Raw genomic sequence first — 14,382 nt, 5'->3', positions numbered from 1 at the left:
AATCAGAGATTGTTTAAGTGTGTTTCTTACTTCATGTGGGTGTTCAGTTGTTCAGTCGTGTCTGCCTCTTTGTGACCCTATGGATTTAGCCTGTCAGGCTTCCCTGCTCATGGATTTTCCAGGCAAGAATACTGGAATGGGTTGCCATTTCCTCCTCCAGGGGATATACCCGACCCAGATATGAAATCCACAGCTCCTGCATCTCCTGAATTGGCAGGCAGATTCTTTACCACTGCCCCACATGGGAAGTCTGTTTCTTAGTTTACCTGTAGTCATAAAGAACCCAGGGGCAGAAGTAGCCTTAGATTTTTACTTGACTCTTTAGTCCATTACCTCTAGGATGTGATCTTTCACATATAATTTCCTTTTAAAAAATATTAGTGACTGAAAACCACAAACAAGGCAGGCATGATTCCTGTAAGAGAATGAAAAAGTTACCAAAGGGTTTTCTGAACACAAAAGAATACAAAAAAGCCAACCTTCTGTGTTTAAAAGCAATATAACAGCATTTATTATAAAGCTAAAGATTTCTTTATAAGTGACATTTTATAAATATATGCTTCTGCTAAGTCACTTCAGTCGTGTCCGACTCTGCGTGACCACAGAGACAGCAGCCCACCAGGCTCCCATCCTTGGGATTCTCCAGGCAAGAACACTGGAGTGGGTTGCCATTTCCTTCTCCAATGCATGAAAGTGAAAAGTGAAAGTGAAGTCGCTCAGTCGCGTCTGACTCTTAGCGACCCCATGGACTGCAGCCTACCAGGCTCCTCCATCCATGGGATTTTCCAGGCAATAGTACTGGAGTGGGGTGCCTACAAGGGCACAAATCTAGGTTTCATTTTTTATAATAGGTATAACTCATTAACAAACATCAATTCTAATATCTATTAACTCTCTAGCTAATATCCACAGCCCAAATGTAATTTAATGACCACAAAAGAAGACAATATTTTTGGTTAATTATATACAAAGTGAAACATGAAGTATACTCTAATAATATATATAATGCATATAATAATATTGAAGGCAGGACAATTTAGAGCCTCTCTTATTCTTAGGTATTAAATTAATTAGGTTAATCACTTTTTTTTAAGAGCTTAGAAACCTCATCAACTAGTAGACAAGCTGGAATTCTACTGTGAAGTATGTTCATTTTCAAAATTATAGTAACATTTGAAAGCACTTTTTAAAATTTAGCACATATCACTGCTTGATGATTATTACATGAAACATATCACATCCTACTGCTGCTTAGGATGTGCTGGCATTAGACGGATATCTGAGGCCATCGTGATTTTGGTCAACACCCATCCATCATTTTTTAAGATGGTTCCAGTTCACTTCATCAGTGAAAAATAACTATTCTGGTCCTCTGAAACATGGGTGGTGGCAGCTCATGTTGAATTACTATCAGATCAGATCAGATCAGATCAGTCGTTCAGTCGTGTCTGACTCTTTGCGACCCCATGAATCACAGCACGCCAGGCCTCCCTGTCCATCACCAACTCCCGGAGTTCACCCAGACTCACGTCCATCTAGTCAGTGATGCCATCCAGCCATCTCATCCCCTGTCATCCCCTTCTCCTCCTGCCCCCAATTCCCTCCAGAATCAGAGTCTTTTCCAATGAGTCAACTCTTCCCATGAGGTGGCCAAAGTACTGGAGTTTCAGCTTTAGTATCATTCCTTCCAAAGAAATCCCGGGGCTGATCTCCTTCAGAATGGACTGGTGGGATCTCCTTGCAGTCCAAGGGACTCTCAGGAGTCTTCTCCAACACCACAGTTCAAAAGCATCAATTCTTCGGTGCTCAGCCTTCTTCATAGTACAACTCTTATAGCAATAACCAATATGTGCATCCTTGTGCTTGTGAACATGTGTGTATACTTACATGTTTAGGAAAAGTTGTCTTTAAATTGGCAATAAGGGTATTACATTCATAAATGTTTGGCTTCTTCAGAAAAGCTATATCCTAATTCCTAAACTGGAATTAAGACCCTCCAAAAGCATGACTCATACTCTTCCAATTTCATTTCTAAATACTAATCTTCTCCATTCTGTGCTGCTCATCTATTTATCTCTCTGTTGGCCTTTTCTTTCTCCACACTTTTGTTCATGCTGTTCTCATTTGTCTTTTCCTAACCAAATTCTATCCATTATTTATTGCTCAGTTAAAACTCTGCCTCTTCTATAAAATGGTCCTAAAATATTTCAGCCAATATTCATCCTCATCTAGCATTGAGTTCATCTTACTAATTTTAGAATTAATTATTCACTACCATATCATAGATATATTAATATTGAAGCTAGCCTCTTAAGATGGAGAAGGCAATGGCACCTCACTCCAGTTCTCTTGCCTGGAAAATCCCATGGACGGAGGAGCCTGGTAGGCTGCAGTCCATGGGGTCACTAAGAGTTGGACACGACTGAGCGACTTCACTTTCAATTTTCACTTTCCACTTTCATGTATTGGAGAAGGAAGTGGCAACCCACTCCAGTGTTCTTGCCTGGAGAATCCCAGGGATGGGGGAGCCTGGTGGGCTGCCATCTATGGGGTCGCACAGAGTCGGACACGACTGAAGTGACTTAGCAGTAGCAGTAGCAGTAAGTGCTACCAGAAACCTAAAAAAAAAAAAAAAAATCTCTTCTTAGAGAACTGGAAAAACAAAGCAATAAGGAATGATAATTTATTTACAAAATTATAAAGAAATATACATCTTTGCATGATTAAAATGTCCCATTTCATCTCTTTCCTTCCTTTATACACAGATATACAGAGTCACTCAGGAAAGTTCCAGTAATTAAAGACATAGTAAAAACAATAAAACTCTTAAGAGGCTGCTGCTAAGTCACTTCAGTCGTGTCTGACTCTGTGCAACCCCATAGATGGCAGCCCACCAGGCTCCCCCGTCCCTGGGATTCTCCAGGCAAGAACACTGGAGTGGGTTGCCATTTCCTTCTCCAATGCACGAAAGTGAAAAGTGAAAGTGAAGTCGCTCAGTCGTGTCTGACTCTTAGTGACCCCATGGACTGCAGCCCACCAGGTTCCTCTGTCCATGGGATTTTCCAGGCAAGAGTACTGGAGTGGGGTGCCATTGCCTTCTCCAGGTAGCACTTAACACATCAATAAATACCTACTGGGCAATCAACATTAATTTAACAGATCTACAGAACCAGAATACTGATTAATACACTTAAGCCTAGTGTTGGCGCAGGTATCAGGAAAGAAATGAAGTCAAAACCATAACAATAATGAAAACCTATGTTATTTTTGGTTGTCATATCTCTCTGTCTTAAACCCACATCCAGCAATCCCACTGCTGGGCATACACACTGAGGAAACCAGAATTGAAAGAGACACGTGTACCTCAATGTTCATTGCAGCACTGTTTATAATAGCCAGGACATGGAAGCAACCTAGATGTCCATCAGCAGATGAATGCATAAGAAAGCCATGGTACATATACACAATGGAGTATTACTCAGCCATTAAAAAGAATACATTTGAATCAGTTCTAATGAGGTGGATGAAACTGGAGCCTATTATACAGAGTGAAGTAAGCCAGAAAGAAAAACACCAATACAGTATACTAACGCATATATATGGAATTTAGAAAGATGGTAACAATAACCCTGTATGCTAGACAGCAAAAGAGACACAGATGTATAGAACAGTCATTTGGACTCTGTGGGAGAGGGAGAGGGTAGGATGATTTGGGAGAATGACATTGAAATATGTATAATATCATATATGAAACGAGTCGCCAGTCCAGGTTTGATGCATGATACTGGATGCTTGGGGCTGGTGCACTGGGACGACCCAGAGAGATGGTATGGGGAGGGAGGAGGGAGGAGGGTTCAGGATAGGGAACACATGTATCCCTGTGGCAGATTCATTTTGATATATGGCAAAACCAATACAATATTGTAAAGTTAAATTAAATAAAATTTTAAAAAAAAGACCCAGAAAAACTTCTTTGGATAGTGAAATAAATACAAACCAAGCAGCCCTTGCAAGCACAATTCCAAAAAGAAGGGAAAGTAACTGACAAACATCAAAACTAAAGTAGGCAAAAAGCTCACAATGTCCCCATGCCTTAAACATATTAGGAGTATTCCCTGAGGTTAGCTCCTTGAAACTCCCCTCAGGTCTGTTTCACCTCCTTCTGGAGGGGCAGCCCTGGTGGTCTGGTCACCTCTTGGCTGGTATCACCCCCTACCTGTGCTCTCCCTATCCAAAGATCATCTCTGGATACTCCAGTGTAAGTAAGAGGCACTGGTAGAAGACTGAATATGCCAGATCAATTACAGCTCCCCTGCAGATCCTCTAGCTCAGACTATAAAGCTTCCCTCTTAATGTGTGTCCTCTGTTTGGAGAGCTATTGCCTTTGCATAAAAATTCTCACTTGAAATGAGGTCATTCTGTTTCTTCCCTGTTTTTTCTTTGTAGTTAAAATTATGCCTGAGCTTCAAGAATAACTTAAAACCTGTTCTGCCCTGGCATTCATTTTTCTCTAAGCTTTAGGCATTTACTTCTCAAACTATGGCTAAATCCTGGCACCCTACACACACACTGTAGAGGATTGGGGGGCAGCAACTTACTTTCCAATTTCTCTCATTAAACTCCATGTGGGAGCAGTCCAATGTTCCTCAGCTAGGTGAAAAACTTTCTTCTTTTGGACTGTTTCATGACAGTGTGAGAGTGTGCACTCAAAATGGACATTGAGAGAGACAAGTAAGACAAAACAGTATCACTGATCATAAGATAAATCCTTTCTAGTCATGTGATAAACATATGAACAATAACTATTTGTTATTTTATAATACTCAAAGCTTTTTCAAATATATTACTTGTGAGTTCTTCATAACTTATATCGTCATCGGGTAATAGAAGAAAAGGGGAGGATTAAGTGGGAATGATTGACTCGGCCAAGACTGCAGAGTAAGAGGAAAGGAAGGTCCTAATCCACTTTCTTTTCACTTGTTCCTTCTCTGCCATGTTGATAACTGGACTTCTGCCTCATTACCAAGAACTAAGCTCCATCTTTTGGCCAAGTTCTGATATCTAAGCTCAACCTCTGTTCTAGTACCATGTTCTTGTAAAATCTTCAGATTCCAAACTCTAGGATCCATAGTTGCCTCCCAAAGATGGGACTCTACCCCCAGATTACAATCTCTGTGGCTGAGCGTCTTACTCAAGGCAGCCCTCCCTGATTGACGTTGCCTACAACTTCCTGGAAGCTGTTCCAAGTCCTTGGGGGCATGTTCATATTCATAAACCTCCCATCCCAGGCTTCATATCACCCAGTACTAACTGCTTGCCTCCTCTGGTATGTGTTGTCTCTCAGAATCTGTGCAGTAACGTGGAGTTTGGGGGCAGGAGCGGGTGTTGTTTTGGTTTTTGCAAGATCAAACAGTCTTGAGTAGCTGCAGACATACATATCCCTCCTCCTGCCCCAGATGAGAACTGCTCCTCCTGTTCCTCAGCCTTCTGATGCTCACTGAGCCATGTCCAGTCTTGTCTGGAAATACTACAATAGTTATATTAAAGGCTTTTCTCTTAAAATTCCAGCTCTGAGGCAAGGGCCATTCCAAGCCACTTCAAAGCAGTAAAAGAGTGAGTCACAGGAGACTTTTTCAGAAGTAAAGATGGTCACCCTATAGTGCAATCCCTTAGGATTTTTTAAAACTCTTTTCATAACATTATTTCTTTCTGAGTAAATTTAGAATTTGCCTGATAATAATGTGGTAGCTGCTGCAGGATCCTACAAATATCAGTGAACAACCTTTAATAAGACATAAAAATTCTCCATATGTGTTGGGACTGGTTTCCCATAAGAACAGATATTTCACAAGAAAAAGGGCAGAGCCGCCAGCTAATCTTTAGATTAGAAGCAGGCACTAGAAGTGTTCCGGCAACTGCACAAAGAGATATCAAAGCCAGCACTTTGTCTTTTGATGAAGTCTTGCCCTTTTCCCCAAGTAATATCTAATTATTAATGCTCTTACCAAGAATAGTAACACCCGTGCCCATGTGCTCATTGTCAGGGGCCTGGAGTACAGAGCAGACACTGGCTAATAATTATAAGGGCTTCTCTATACTGTGCATAAGAAAAAAAGGTTATTAGCAGGGATTTGTTATTAGGACGCCATTTCCAGATGTGCTAAATAAGACTAGCTCTCACCCAAAAGCCACCTTTTCTAATGAACTGACATGAGCAAAAATGAGCAACAGTGTGGGTAGAGAAGAGACAGGAAATCTAAAACTGAAATACGAATCTAACTCCATCACTTATATTATTATTGAAATGAACTTGGTTTAAAAATATCTCTAAGCCTCAGTTTTCTCACCCTTAAAATGAATCCATCAGTACTTCTTAATTTATGGTTATGAGGATCAGATTAGTATATAGCATTTTGAACAATACAAAGCCATATACAAATACAAGTAACTATCGTTCTTATATGCTGGGAGGGATTGGGGGCAGGAGGAGAAGGGGACAACAGAGGATGAGATGGCTGGATGGCATCACTGACTCGATGGACGTGAGTCTGAGTGAACTCCAGGAGTTGGTGTTGGACAGGGAGGCCTGGCATGCTGCGATTCATGGGGTCGCAAAGAGTCGGACACGACTGAGCGAATGATCTGATCTGATCTGATCTGATACTAACACTTTCAGATAGGGCTTACCAAAGAAGGCCAGCTAGACAGGACACTGCTGGCAGAGAATAACAACTATACTCTTCCTGTCAGTCACAAAGAGGAAGGAGATAGATGATGGTTCTAGTAACTTCCTGTCCAAAAATAACATCATCACAGCAGGGATATTTGGGTAGCTGAGATGGTTCACATGTTTAAAGAAATACTTGAAGAGCCCTACAAAGTATCTCCATCCACACTAAAGAGTTTGAAATCTGTTTCAATAAAATTTAAATATGAATGAAATCCATGTACTTCTTTTACTGCATCGGTGTATGTGTCCTAAGTGGCTTCAGGTATGTCCAACTTTTTGGGACCATAGGGTCTGCAGCCCGCTAGGCTCCTCTATTCATGGGATTCTCCAGGCAAGAACACTGGAGTGGGTTGCCATGCCCTCCTCCAGGTGATCCTCCTGACCCAGGGATAAAATCCACATCTCCTGCAGCTCCTGCATTGCAGGCAGATTCTTTACCACTGAGCCACCAGGGAAGCCCATTTCTTTTATTATTACCAAGTAGATGTACCTGTTGGACTACAGTCAGAAATACATACTTTTCTGGCCATAAAAAGAGAGAAATTCTAACTGATTACTTTTCTGTTCCTTCTGTGTAAAACAGTAAAGAAGCACGGTGAGCATCCAGACTGAGCCACACATTTCAAGTGAAGGCATGTCTGTGATGCACAGATTTCTATCCAAAGACATTCAAATCATCTAAGGAAGCAGGTCTGGCTATGAGTTCCTCCCTAGTTTCCAAAGACATCTCAATTCAGTCACCATTGTTCTTATTTGCACCTTTTACCCCAAAAGTTATGAACAGTTCCAGATAACACATTAACTCAAGACTGAAGCTTGCCAATATGAAAATAAACAGTGGAGATTTGATCCCTTGCAAGGCACTTGCTCTACACCAGGCAGAGTGCCAATCACTGAGAAGAGACAGGGGAACAATGCAGTCATGTACCCTGACCTCAGCTAATCTCCCAGTCAACCAATTCACAAGGTTCATCCTCCATCAGTGCCACCATCATGGGTGCCGTAAGGGAGGGAGAATAAATTTATGTATTAAGAACAAACAAAGTATATGTGCATTTAAATTCCTTTGGTTGAAATAAAATCAACAACAGGAAAAAAAAAATAGAAAAGGCATCACAGCCTGCAGCCTGATTTCTGTCCAGTTACATTCTTCCCTTGGGAAGATTTTTAGCTTCTTTGAGTATGCTCTTGTAATAGAATACTCACATATGTAAGACAAGAACCCCACAGATTATGGCTATGATGGTGGAACCCAAGGGTTTCCCAGGTGGCTCCGTGGTAAAGAATCCTCCTGGTGTCTCAGTCAGTAAAGAATCCACCTGCAATGTGAGAAACCTGGGTTCGATCTTTGGGTTGGGAAGATCCCCTGGTGGAGGGCATGGCAACTCACTCCAGTATTCTTGCCTGGAGAATCCCCAAGGACAGAGGAGCCTGGTGGGCTGCAGTCCACCGGGTCAGAAAGAGTCGGACACGACTGAGCAACTAAGCACAGCCAAGGCAGGAGACATGGGTTCGATACCTGGGCTGGAAAGATTCCCTGGAATAGAAAATGGCAACCCACTCCAATATTCTTGCCTGGAAAAATCCCACCAGGCTCCATGGGGTCACAAAGAGCTGGACACAACCAAGCATTCATGCATGGAATACAAAAGTCACCTTTTTTCATGAATTGATTGATATAGCAAAAATGAACAGTATGGACTTTAAAAAAAAAAAGATGGGTCATTTGTAAATTAAAATCTGAACCTAAATTCATTGTTTACTTAATTATTATGTCTATGGAAAAGGTGTGACACTAGGGGACCCCTTTGGGCTTCTGGGCTTTAGTGATTCCCGCTATGGCCCAATCTCCCAGCTCTTCCTAAAACTTACTTTTTCCAGGATGGTGTCTTCTCTGTGTCTTGAAGAATATCTCCAGATATTCCTTTTCCTTTCTTTCTCATATGAAATTATTCACAAATGCAACTGAAAGAGAAAAAAAGAACAGGAAAAGACCTTTCTTGCCTTCTGGAAAAGATGCAGAGGAAGTCAAATTTTGTTCATTTTTCCATTTATTAAAACGAGTTATTGAGCACCTAAAACAGACATCCAAAGACTTAATCAAGTTCCTGGAGACACAAAGATGGAAAACAACACTACCTGCTGGAAAGCAAGTCTCAGTTCAGTGGTGGCGTGCAGACATATAAATAAGCTCAACCCATTAGACAAACATTATAATGAACGTGTGTACAATGGATGTGCATACAGAGAGAGTACTGAGGAGGAAATCTGCTTCTTAAAGCTTTATGGAAGGAAAAGAAAATGCTTTACTACAAGTATATGAAGATGGGAAATTAGAGGCCAACAGGGAGGATACAGCATTTCTAGGACAAAGTGCATGTGAAAAGGGACACAGTCATGAGAGTCCATGGCTCCAACAGGGACTCTGAACACTCCACAGGGCTGTGTGGCAGGGAGGAGCCAGAAAGAGGCTGGCAAGTACAGTGGAGCCATAACCTAAAGGTTTTTGAACAGTAGAATAAGGGGTTTGGAGTTTATTCTCTAAGAAATATTTCAAGCCAGGAAATGACTAGTTCACATCTAAATTTAGACAAGATTCTTCTCTAGGATATGTGGACAGTGAACTGCAAAATGGAAAACAGACTTCAGTTAGGGATTTATCACAGGAATGAAAACAATGAGGAGGTGATAGAATAAAAAGAAACAAGTGCATTTGTAAGACATTTCAGAGGCAAAACCAACAGTACCTCAAGGCAAAGTGAATACGAGGAGTGAGCAGTAGGTGAAAATCAGCAACTCAGAGATTTTTCTTCAAAACAACTGATGAAGGTGCAACACCATTAATTGAAATAAGAAGAAAAACATTTCAAGGGAAGTTGTCAAGATGAAAGATTATGAGTCTGGTTTGAAGTTTAAGTTTCAAGGGCCAAAAGCCATCTCTCTGCTATCTAAAAGCAGTTGGAAGTATAGGTCTGGAGGTCTAGAGATTACTTGGTGAAGGTATTAACTGGAACAGTATTAGCATAAACGCTTCACAGTTGAAGTCACAGGAGTGAATGAAATCATATTTTAAGAGGGCAAGAAGAAAACATTCCAGGGAACCCCAAGTAAGGAGTAGGGAGAAGAAGGAGAAGGAGGAATCTGTTCCACTATGCAGACATGACCTGTGGGTCTCCTGTCTTACACATATGAGTACTCCATGTCACAAGACTGTTCTCAAAGAAGCTAAAAATCTTCCCAATGAAAAATGTAACTGAACAAAAAGCAGGCTGCAGGACCTGATTCCTTTTCAGTTTCTTTCACTGTTGGTCTTTTCAACCAAAAGAATCTTAAATGCACATACATTTTATGTGTGTCTTTAACACATTAATTTATTCTTTAAAACCTTTGTCAAACAGAAAACTCATTGTTTCAAGGTATTGATATACAGCCACCATCTAGTGGTCAAAATTGGTAACCACAGGCTTGCACAGTTGGGGGTGAGGGGAACATTTTTTATCATTGTTTCCAGGGGATTTTAAGGATTATGTTAAGTGAAAAATAGCCATCAGTCAATGATGGAGAGCGTGGAAAAAGCATCTCTCTATTTTTTCCTGAGAATGAATTGTGGAAAACAGGAACAATTCTCATGCTATGACTGTCCTTTCGAGCACTAAAGGGAACTGTGGAATAAGACACACCTTATGCAGGGTTATCTGGCCTCAGGTAAGATGGCAACACCTGATGAGACAAATGAAAACACGGTCAGTAGCCACAACCAGTATTTAAAATCCAAACTCTTTTTATCTTGTTCTCCAGATTCTTACAGGACCTAGCCACTGACCTCTCTCTCTGGCCTCACCTCTTACCACTTTGACCCATGACCATAATGATGCAGCCACAGTGGGCTCCGTGCTATTACATGAACTTCTAAGTTCATTACTATCACAGAGCCTTTGTACTTACTGTTTCATCTCTTCCACCAATCCTTTCTACCATCCTCTCCATCTCATCTTACAACTCTGTTTAAATATTTCCTTTTCAGAGAGACAATCCCAGACAATTCTAACTCTAAACCCCTCTTCCTCCAGTTTATTTTATTCTTGGCCCTTAGCACTATCTGAAATCATATTACTTAGTTACTTGTCCAGAGAAGGCAATGGCACCCCACTCCAGTACTGTTGCCCGGAAAATCCCATGGATGGAGGAGCCTGGTAGGCTGCAGTCCATGGGGTCGCTAAGAGTTGGACACGACAGAAGCGACTTAGTAGTAGTAGTTGTTACTTGTCCAAAGAATATCTCTAATTCTACAGAGCAAATTACATGAGAGAAGGAATTTTAATGTATTGTTTGCTAGCACCTAGAGGAATGCTGTTACAGAAAAGGTGTTCAACAAAGAATTGAGGCTGAATGAACCCCAGGAGAAGTCTGGGTAGTGTCTGAACAAAAGGTGTAGCTGGGCAGAATTCAGTAATGGTGAGACCGAAGCAAAAGATTGATACACAAGCAAGAAGGCCCAGCATGGAATGGACAAATCCTGTTTATGATTCAGAAACCAAGAGGGGCCAAGCAGGGAGAGCAGAGAGCATGAACTTGAGGTTGACACAACAGTTAGAAATCAGGGTTCAAGTAACAAACTGCAAGTGGGGGAGGGGTAGCATAGAGCTTGCCGGGCTTTGTAGAAAACAGATCCTGAACCCCACTAGAAGCAATTTCTCCATCCACTAAAAAGCCCTTAGAAATGTCAGGAAGGATTTGTAAGGTATGTATTTTTCAAATTTCATAATATAGGAGCATCATCTGAGATGGGAAGTAGAAAGGACTAATCAAAAATGGAGATTCCTCTGAGATTCACTGCCATCATGTCTGATTCCATAGGTCAATGAACTCTGAAACTATATTTTTAATCAGTATACAAGATGAGTCTGGTATATTCACCTTGGAGATATATTTTTTGAGATATACCTGGTTCTAGTGATTTACTATTCACAAAACACTTCTACATAATGTCACCTATGATTCTCACCTGTAACTCTGCTGAGAAGTAGGTAGGGCAGATTTTTATTTTCAATTACTACACAGTTTTAAATATTTTATTACAGAATACATTAAACAAATATACACATGGAGACTACCATAACGAACCCTCATATACCAATCACCTAACTTCAATAGCTGTCAGCAAGTCAATTCCACTCCCCTCCACAGACTGTATAAGTTTTAATCAAATCTCAAAAATATTTCAGGTCAATGTGGATCAGAGGAGAGGTTTTACTTTTTATTTTAGTCATAGGACTGTGTGTCTTTCAGGGATGATGACTTGCCCAAGAATATATACCCGGTTCTTATAACTAAGGCCAGAACTTACCTACCTATGAGAGTGCAGATGGGGACAATTACACCCTTCAGTACACAGACTTTGAGGCTATGGCAATTCTCTAGATTTCTGTGTGTGTGTGTGTGTGTGTGTGTGTGTGTGTGTTTTATAAGAGGGTAAGCAGCTATCTCTTTAGAATGTTTTCTGTTCAATTCTGCCTAGGGGCCTTTTCAGGTCTTACTATTCTTGCGCAACTAAATATTTTATCAGCATAAATTCTCACTGTGCTTGGAAACTCTAAGCTATGCAGAAATGACTGTGAAGATGCACTAGAGAGAAGTGATGAGCCAGCCCAGGGCAAGCAAGCTGAGGCTGGCCCGTGGAACCTTACACCACCTGAAGTGTCAGGAAAACAAATGCAATTGAAACACATGCTTCCATCTGAAAATGTGGCTGGCAAAACAGCTCTGCCTTGGGCTGTTGAGACAGTGACAAATGAAATGCTGGTTGATCCCCCATTTATTTCCTTTTTAAAGTGTTTGCCGATATTGGAACAACCCTGGTTGTGTTGGAGTGCCACACCTCCAGCAGCACTGAGGTTCCCTTCACTGTACTCAGGGTCCCTCTGATCTCCATTACACTGTTTTCTACCTTTCCCAGTAATGGCCAAATTAGGAGACTGTCTAAAAGTGATTAGACAAGGATTCAGATTGGCTAAGCTGCAGGCATTACAGTGAATCCATCTGGAAAACGTGGCATGAGAGTTCTTCATTCATGGGCACATGGTCAGACTCTGTCAGGGCTTTTCTGAAGTTCTAGACTTCTCTTTTTTGGTCAGGTCCTCTTCAATATACAGATGTTTTCAGTGGCTGAAGCAAAGTCACATGTACTTCCTGGTTCAAATTTTTCCCTAACACAGCCCACAAAAATCATTGCTATGCCAAGAAGAATGAAAGCACTTAGAAAAATATTTAGCCCTTCTAACACAAAGTATTGTGTGAATCTCTACTTGCCAAACCTGTCTTGAGAGGAGGTCAGTAATTTTCTCATTAGCCTGCTAAGGAAACAAGCATACTCTTGTTCCCAAAGTAACACATGGTCAATCAATATTTGGAATTAGAACACAAACCATTTTATTCCACAAACCACACTGAGCCAAGAACAAATCTGGGTGTAAGAGTACTGTAAGTTTTGGAGGCAATCAATATGATGAGATCACTCCCTGCTGACAGGATACACATATGCATAAAGTCCAGAAAAAAAACAGGAATTCTCATTTGCGTTTAAAGCCAGACATTTGTTCATTTGAACTTTGTAAGTTTCCTAATAATGTATGAGTTGAAGGAAGAAATATGCAGAGGGGGAAAGAGAGTGGAAAACACCATGGTAAAGAAATTTCAAAGTAAAAATGCATTTGGAACATATATGAAATTAGTTTAGTCATTTTTTTAGCTCTTTCACCATTTCAGAAGAAAAGGTAAAGGTTTCAGAACACCTCATTCCAAAAATTCTTAATAAAACAGGATAATGAATGTCATGCCATAAATTTAGTCTCCAAAAAGAATATGTCAAATAAATAAAACCAGGCTATTTCGTTACTCTGACAGAGAAGATTCTCAAGATATTAGGTCAATACAGAGTCATGATAAAAATTCTATTCTTATTTGCCGTTTAGGTTCAGGAAAACATCTCTCCACCAAACACAGACACTCTAAGCCATGGCTTAGAACCATTCTTGACCACTTCACCACACTGTTGCTCATGCTACTCTTGAGTGCATTTTTATTCTTTCCCTGGCTTGTATCTTGTCAGTCTAACGAATTTTGACTGTCATTTCATCTGGCTAAGATCCAGTGAAGTCCTACTTTCCATGAAACTTTTAACACATTATATGCATTTTTTTAAGTACTTGAATACAAAACAAAATCCAAAAAGGGACGTTTGAAAAACAACCATACTCTATTCCTTAAATAGGTGTTTTTTAAAAAATCAAGTGCTCCAAAATCGTTACATACATTAAATATGTACTGCTTTTTATAGTTCAATCATATCTCAATAAAGTGGTTTAAAATGTTTTAATTCTAATAACACAGCTCAAAAATTAAAAACAATAATAAAAGTCAACTGTGATGACCTGGAGGAATGGGAGGGGAGGAAAGCGAGGGAGGGAGGGAGGAAGGGGATAGGTGTATGTTTATGGCTGATTCATGCTGCTGTATGGCAGAAACCAACACAATATTGTAAAAATCAGAAAAAAAAAAATAAGCTCAAAAAAAATCAAATGGCCTCTATCATGTCAGGGGATGGTTATTTTAAGTGACTCCTCTAATAACTTATTGCATTACCCTAAAACAAA

The 14,382-nt window shown here is 40.4% G+C and overlaps 1 long non-coding RNA gene across 1 annotated transcript in view; it reads right to left on the bottom strand.

Annotated features, from left to right (window-relative positions):
- Nucleotides 1–3,968: 3,968 nt before the first annotated feature.
- The window catches only part of LOC139178924 (uncharacterized), a 56,245-nt gene continuing 45,831 nt past the window's right edge, over nt 3,969–14,382 (bottom strand). Inside the window, exons 2-3 of the long non-coding RNA XR_011563334.1 lie at nt 8,603–8,695; nt 3,969–8,049 (exon numbers count right to left, since the gene is read on the bottom strand). This is a non-coding gene — a long non-coding RNA (uncharacterized lncRNA). The remainder of the gene's footprint in view (nt 8,050–8,602; nt 8,696–14,382) is intronic.

This window comes from Bos indicus, chromosome 1, assembly GCF_029378745.1.
Source record: "Bos indicus isolate NIAB-ARS_2022 breed Sahiwal x Tharparkar chromosome 1, NIAB-ARS_B.indTharparkar_mat_pri_1.0, whole genome shotgun sequence".
NCBI classification, from domain to species: Eukaryota; Metazoa; Chordata; class Mammalia; order Artiodactyla; family Bovidae; genus Bos; species Bos indicus.
This window is presented reverse-complemented; position numbering and strand designations above follow the sequence as displayed.